Raw genomic sequence first — 8,007 nt, 5'->3', positions numbered from 1 at the left:
GTTTTGTGCTTCTTTCAGTTCCTCTTGAAAGCAGGGGTCAAGGTGTTGATTAGCTGAGGACTTGTATTTACTTGACATTGGGTTCATGACAAAAATGCAGCGAGACATGGATTACCAAAGGAGCACTTAACCCAAAAATGATACGCAGAAACTGAAAATCCCAGGAAGCAATGTACGTAATAGTTCATTTCTCATAATTGGGAGGCATCAATGGAAAATGTGTGGTGAATAGAGGAGAATGTTATATCCATTGTATTTTCACCTAAATCATTCTCTCTGAATATTTTACGTTATTTTAAAGACAACATCTGATTTATAGTAGACCTGAAAGGACTAGGGAACGTTTTTCAGAATCAAGCATGAAGGAGAGATAAAAATCTAACTCTAGCATTTTCAAGTTAATATGTTTTAGTTAAGAGAATATGGACGTACAAACACATAAAAAGATATGCATTTGGTTTTCAGTAGCCAAATGTCAGAAAATTACTAAGAAGGGCATGATACAACAGAGTTCTGAACTGAGACCCTTGTTTCAAAGCAGGTCTTACACAGTGAGTAAGGTTGTACCTTGTAGGGGTTTGTAATGTGTCACGGCATTATGAAACACATCCTAGGCTGTATTATCCTATTCTGATCTTTCCCTTGTCCTTATAATCCTTCACATTTCTGTGATGTATGTCCAGAGTGCATGCCTAAGTCCAAGATCAGTTGGGAAAGTATGCAGGTACCTCCATTATTGGGCCTTCCATACAAGCCCTGAGGAAAAAGCTCTTTTAAAAAAATCCATATGTGTCAGTAATACTGCAGATAAGTATTTCCCACACACAGAGACACTATTGCATGCCTCTTCTTTTTCTAAGCCATGTATTACCAGACAGCAAAAACTTTGATTTCTTTACCCAGGATTTATCTATTTTCACACCTCAAGAGTCTGTGTAGATACACAGTGAGAAGCAATGGCACAACTGCTTGTAAATTTATCACAGGTCATGTTACTGCAATTTCAGCACATTTCCAAGCAGTAATAAGTAGGTTTTTAACCAACGTCCTCTATTTGATCTGATTGCCTGAGGACTCACCTTTCTTTCTGTAAGTTACCACCATGGAAAGGACAAGGTCTGCCCTTCAGCTGGAAAAGAATAGGAAGAGCTTCAATTTTCTAATGAGCATTACTAGACCTACTTTTATTTTCCAAAATGTTAATAAGTCTTTGTTGGGTTTTTTCAAGGGTTTGGGATTGTATTTTTCTTTTATTTTGCTTTAATGTTGGGATGTTTTGGGGGGTGGAGAAGAAAAAGTAAGCATGTATTAGCAGAAATTTGGCTACGTGGTAATTTCATGTTATAGTTTATATACTGCTATTTGTATGTATGTTTCACTGTGTAAATAAAACCAATGAGAAAACTGTTGATTAAACAAAATAAAAAAAATAACAAACATATTTGAAAACAGCCAGGAGAGATCTTTAGAAAATACACTCCCAGGCAGTGAGCAGCAACTACATGCACATTCCTCTATGGGAACTGAGCCCAGAAGATGCCCTTTGGTTTTGCCCTTGAAAGTAGTGAGCCAAGGGAAGGAAATTTCAATTAACTAGAAAGCAGGAAGACAAGTTTTTAGAAAATTCTTCTGAGAGTTATGAAAATAGATCCTTATTTTTGTCTTCTTTATTACTACACGCTGGCTGCATTGATATGGACATATAATAAAATTGACCAGAAACACAAATCTCTACTAAAATAACCCAGAAATCCAGAGCAAATCAAAATAACACCTCTTGTCAAAACCAAAGAGGTTAGGGGAAGGATTTGAAGGAACTAAACCTGTTTGGTTTTGCTTTCTCAATAAAAAAAAAAAAATCATCCTTTCATATTTTCACCTGTGCATAACATTTTTAAATTGTGAAAATGCATCCACAAAGTAGTGCAATAACCCCAAAACTTCACAGAGCAGGTTTCATACAAAAGGCCTTCTTTGAACTCAAACTGATGGGCTTTTTTCCCTTTTCACTTTAAAGTAAAAAAGTCTCCAACCAAAGAAAAAGAAGATGCAAGACAATTATTTTCCTCTCCAAATTTTTGGTTCAGCTATCACTTGCAAAGCCTCTCCTCCTCCAATTTACCTGTTCATCTCCACTTTTGATCTTTCATTTTTTAAAAAAGGGGTAAATAAGAAGAGAAATTAAAAATTAACTCAAAATAAGGTTGCCTATTTTACTAATGCAAATGTTCACATTGAAAATCCTAGAATTGACCAGCATATCAATTTGTTTCTGACACTGAGGTTAGTATCTGAAACAACGGTACCTCCTCCACTTACTTGAGATTCAAAGCAGCATGTGTCATATCTCTGTGCACATCCTTCTCCTGCTCAGGCTGAAAAGGATGAGCAAGAGCAGTCATATGAGTCAGTATCTTCCCTGAAGAGCCTTCAGCCATGGCATTATAAAGGTAGTAGTTTGTTAATTCAATATAATGAGTATTTACCTTCAGCCACTAATGATGGGAGAACAAGTCATTCCTTTCATATTTTAGGAAATCCATATTTCACATCATCAATGGAGTCAGATTTTGGAGGGAGTTTGACCAATCTGTACCAATTTCCCCCTGATTTCATATCCTTAACTACACAGCTGGTTTGGCTCACTCTCGTCCCACAGCAGAGAGTACTTCAGCTGGCTGCTGTTATTAGCATGGGATAATATTCTGCTATTGTATTTCATGCACAATGCAATTTGTGTGGCAATGGCTGGGATACAGCAGTGGGGTGCTTATAAGAGTACAGCTCGCTGCCCAGGCAAAGCTTTCCTTCTGGCAGCAATAACTGGGGTACCTTCATGGCTTGTGTCATGCAAATCCTTAAAAGTTAAGGCTCTTACACGCATCTACGAACTGAGTCGTGTCAGAAATGGACAAAATAAAAGCCAGCTGCTATAAATCAGAATGATCTTATTATTTTCACCAATATAAAGAGAGTTAATATTAGTTTGCAGTAGCTGCAAAGCTCTCTAACATGCAAATGACAACACAGTACAGCTACTGGGGAGGAAAAATAGATATGTCCCCCCACCTCTTTATGAAGAAACTCCATTCTTTAAAATGCTCAACAGATAGAGATGACTTTTAAGAAGTCAGCACACATCATGTTTAAACATCTTAGATATTCCGGTGGTAGGTGACAATTTTATTTTAGCTTCAGCTGTCAGTGTTAGTTAATTCTAATGCTAAGAAGGTTCCATCACTTGCATTCCACGGATATAAGGAATGAGACGTCTTGCACAGATCTGCGCTAATTTTTGCCACCTGAGCTCTCTAATAATTCTCAAGCTACATTTTGAATTTAAAAAGCTTTTCTGTACATCTAAGGATTAGGAGTGTGTTCCTCTTTCAAAACAAATCTGATTTATTCCCATGGCTGGTGCAGCTGAAAGAGCAGAACCAGCAACAAATAGCTATATCCAGCTCAATTTGTTGTATATTAAAGTTTGTTAGTTATTTTCTCCCTGCAAACTTATTCCAAAGAGTTAAACTAAAGTTTCCATAAAATAAGTATTTTTACTGCTAGAAAAGCACATAGAAGTTGAAGTTGGGTCTGTCTGCCATGAATGTCATCTCCAAGGGCTATGAGAGCTGTTTTTAAGAGATGTCTGGCACTCCTGCAACAGAACCTAATGCTGGGATAACTTCTTGGAGTCACCACCCTCAAATGTTTCCTTTCCACAACCCATTTACTGTGACAAAACAGGCAGTAAAACCTTTCATTTCAACAGCTTCTGGCTTCAGCATTGCTATCTCAGCAGGATGCGAAGACGAGATAAAAAGACCGGGAGTGACTTTGCCTGTAGATGGGTCAAAGAAATTTTTCATGAAAACAACTTTCATTTCATCCTTAAGATGAGGTTCAATGACTGCGGCACAGTCAGGTCCCTAGCCCTTATACATGTAAGTAAACAGCTCAGATGTTAATATACAGCTGAGAAAATCTGTGGGTTTTTTTTCTATTGTGTGTTGGGTTGTTTTTTTCGTAGGTTGTTTTTTGGGGGTTTTTTTGTGCTTGTTTTGTTTGGTTTGCTTTGGTTTGCTTGTTTTCTTTTACTTATTTTATACTTGTTTTTTAGCTGAAAAAGGATTCAGAAGTGTGCCTTCACAGACAAATGACACTGGCTGGGCTTCTGCTCCAAATAATGAAAGTTTTCCCTGTGATTTTATCCTCATGAGGGGCAGTCAAATGAGATTTAATATTTAGATTTTATAAGACCTGCCACCTTTTCCTGGCCCATCCAGAAAAATCAGGGTACAGCAATCAGCACTGCACTAAAGTAACACAGAACAACACAGAACTGGCCCAGCCTTTCCCAAAGCAGTACAAAACTAGATCAAAGAACAACCTAACATAAAAGCCATGTTTCAACAGAGGTAATTTTCTCAAGCTTGAGATTAGATAAGAGAATGCCCAGCTCCATAGCTGAAGGTGAAAAACTCAGAGACTGAGGGGTAGAGCACTTGCTGAAACCATGGTACAGCTGTGTGCACTCGAGATGGAGTCCAGCAGAGGAAACAGCTAGCTCTGGCTGGATTACCTGCCTGTGAGCAGTCCTGTTGAGGAGCCTAAGGCGAATGGGGTATTCTATGGGTGGAATAATGGTGGGGCAGAGGGGCAAGCAATTCTAGGGTCACTGCAACATCTGAACAGCAGTTGTTGGGGGTTTATCAGGGCATCTGCAATGTAAGGGCCCTGTGCCCAGGACTTCATATGCAAAGCATAGAATGGAGAGACTGCCCACTGTTTTCTGTCTCTTTTTACCCCTCTGAGGATAGCTAACTGCATCGGAAGGGGACACAGATCATTTCCACCAGGCCAACTGCGAGCAACAATGTGCGTTCGGAGAGGGGTTTTGGATACATGCTGCAGCAAAGATGACCTTGCCTGCTGTGCTGTCCAACATATTAGAGCAATCTCCGAAAGGCCCATCTGTAAAACTGACAGCCTGTGTCAACCTGCTCACTCACATGTCACAGCAGAACCATCATAAGGATGGCAATTAGTTCAGGGCAACATGTATATCCTTTTAGCATGTGCATTTTGCTTCAGTTGGGAAGAGTATTTGCTTTATATCAAACTGCTTTGTAACAATAATTTGTACAGGACCAACCTACCTGCACTGAAACGGATATGGGAACATGGAGATAAAGCTGAAATTCTCTTCTCAAAGCCACAATATCTGAAGAAATAAAAAAGTATTTTTCTGGATCACTGGATTGAAGTTCTTAGACTGGAGTGCTTTTTGTTTGCAAACACTTCTCAGTCAACCAAAGAGGAGCATTTTTGTATCTGTATCCAAGCACAAATGACAGAGTTGAGGAACTTTGACCTGAATAGATAGACATGTTGCTATATTTCTCTGCATTGTTAAATGGCCAAGAAAATTGCTCTTTATCCATTTCTACATGTAGATAGGAAGCACAGTTCTGTCAGTGAACCTATAACCAAAAAAATCATTCTTTGTATTACATGACTATTTTTCAGATACCTCTGCTACAATCCTTTGTCACTTTTGTTTGGATATTCATAGCTAATTCTCAGTTTGAAAACACTAGTAAGCTGCACAGTTACTAATTAAGCTATATAAACAAACTCTTGTGTCTTGAATCCCTCAAGAGGAACAGAAGAAAGGAGCTATTTTTGCATCCCAGTGGCTCAGGTGTATTGCTCTATGTGCTGAGCAGTTTCTACTTACCAGAGAGCACTCACACCTTTTCATTTCAACCACAGAAAAGTGCTCCTTCAATTGAGCACACACTCCTCAAATTTCCAATGTAAATTTCAGAGAGGATATCTAAGAGTCACATCCCTAAAATGCATGGCATCGAATACTTGAAAAAGAGAGGTTTTGATGTGTGTCAAAATATGAACTGTTCAGCCAGGAATTGCCAGTGAGAACTTAGGTCTTACCAGCGCTTCCACATGGAAAAAGAAACACTAAAAGAAATTTGAGGACTACCAGTAAGGTGGAAAAAACAAACGGGCTGGTGTAGGCAGCCTGCAGTGGCTCAAGGGAAAGAGAAATAACTTCACTTGAAGAAAAAGCTTGATATGTCAGGAAGAGAATAAATTTGGACAGTACAGGGACAATAATGCTTTACTGCTATGACTTCCAAAATTTGGAGAAATTACATATGGGAGGCAAGCAGCAGGGGACAGTGCTGGAGAGACACAGCTGGAAGGTGGATCTCTTTGCTGAGGAAGACCCTAGAGGGATTGCAGCCCACAAAGTACCCACACCAGGATGAGGAGCAGTGGGTGGCATGGATCAGCAGAGGACAACCTGCTATGCACCAACCCAACCTCCTGTGTCGTCTGTCACCTCACCCAAAGGGATGGGGAGGGACCAAGTGCAACATGCAGTGAAAATAAGTGGGAAGTGGATATCAGAAAAGGTGGAGAAGTGTTGGACTGAAGCTCAGCATGGGGAAAGGAGAAGAAAGACATTTCCCTCAGTGTTTGTTTTATCAATCAGCCCCTTATTTTTCCCCTCAATAACCAAACCAGTTATTAAAAGGTTATGTTATTTGAAAATTAATTAAATTAAATTAAACTCCCTGAGTCATGAATGTTTTGCTTGTGGCAAGAGGTCTTCATTTATTTACTTGGCATTTTCACACAGCTCTGGGCTGCTTTTTTTATTTTTTTTTGCCAATCACCAAAATGTGCAGAGAGGGGATATTTCTTCTTTAGGACAGGTATGTTCAACAAGCAACACATGATGCTGGGACTGCGGGGCAATAAAAATGATGGCCCTCCCTCACCATCGCTTCTTCTGAGGACACCACTGCTCTTTTCCTTCCTCAGTGGCGACCTGCTTGGGGCCAAGTGGCAAAAGCAGCTGTGCTCTAGCCTATTTCTGAAAACTGAGTGTGAAAGGAAGCTGCCACTCTTGTAGCATTTCATCCCGTCTTGTACCTGGTTGGGAACAGAGACTTACCTGTGCACAAACACCAGCTTAGCTGGCTGCACCACCCACACTTTGTGTGTATGTATTTGGGAAATCCAGCCTTCTGAAGAGGTGTTCATGAACCATGTAATCACAGGAAGAGGTTAGATGTGTGACAGCAGTGGGACACATTGCAGATGATGAGAAGTAACACCTTTGTAAAGCTGTTAGTGACAAACCCCATCCCTGATGCATATGATAAGGCCCAAAGGAACTTCTGACTCCTGAGAAAAAAATATACAGCTTTTGGTTCACAGAGAAAACACTATCTTCCTGAATCAAGAAATCATCATAGCTCAAGGGAAACTAATGCCTGCACAACAAAAGGATTACAGAGTGTTCCTTATGGGGTCAGTCCAGAGCATTTCAATCAGCTCTTTGATATTTGAAATCTAGGCAAAGTCCCAGGCCACTGGTTTACAGATTAGAAAAATTAGTGTCATAGGTTGGCTTGTTCAAAAAAACTCAAGCAGGAATTTTTTCCTTTCCCCTGTCGTGCTGTGGGAGAGGGAGAAGAGGTGACCGACTGTAAAAAAGAGCTGGCTGGCAAAAACTCCATTACCGGCTAATGTCCCATCTAAGACTGGAGGGAGGGAGGAGGAGTTTTTGCTGCTGTCCTCCTCACAAATGGGAGAACAGTTTGGTTTCTCTACTCAAACGGAGAGGGGAGTCTGTGTGCATTTGGAAAAACTTTGAGGCCGTTTTTTCTTGCTCTTGACCTGGTCATTTCTGACCACTCACCTCGGCTTGCCTGCATGCTGCTCCTGCCTCCAGCCTGAACCTGCTGCGATTTCATCGGAGAGTTTGTGCTCGGTGGGAGAAAAAGAGGAGCCTTCAGCATCGCCAGCCAAGGACAGTGGCGAGTTCCGTGGGAAGTGGTCCGCCCTTCTTTCCCTTTCTTCCCTTCCCCCTCTTGGTGGGAGAAGGCCCCACTCCAGCTTCTCCCATGATCCGAGGCCCCACGCGGTGACCGGCAGAGGCCAACAGCGCCCCCTGCAGGGCACCACAGAGCACTG

At 40.8% G+C, this 8,007-nt stretch overlaps 1 long non-coding RNA gene across 2 annotated transcripts; it reads right to left on the bottom strand.

Annotated features, from left to right (window-relative positions):
• Positions 1 to 390: 390 nt before the first annotated feature.
• Positions 391 to 7,212, bottom strand: LOC113965999. 2 transcript variants are annotated; one of them, XR_003533690.1, is made up of 4 exons: positions 6,983 to 7,212; positions 5,157 to 5,221; positions 1,080 to 1,129; positions 391 to 756 (listed from the first exon to the last, which is right to left on the bottom strand). It is a non-coding gene; the product is annotated as an uncharacterized LOC113965999 (long non-coding RNA). The 2 variants fall into 2 exon arrangements; XR_003533688.1 differs by having other exon boundaries at positions 391 to 1,129.
• Between the last annotated feature and the right edge of the window lie 795 nt (positions 7,213 to 8,007).

This window comes from Neopelma chrysocephalum, unplaced genomic scaffold, assembly GCF_003984885.1.
Source record: "Neopelma chrysocephalum unplaced genomic scaffold, ASM398488v2 Primary Assembly neopelma1_22b, whole genome shotgun sequence".
NCBI classification, from domain to species: domain Eukaryota; kingdom Metazoa; phylum Chordata; class Aves; order Passeriformes; family Pipridae; genus Neopelma; species Neopelma chrysocephalum.
This window is presented reverse-complemented; position numbering and strand designations above follow the sequence as displayed.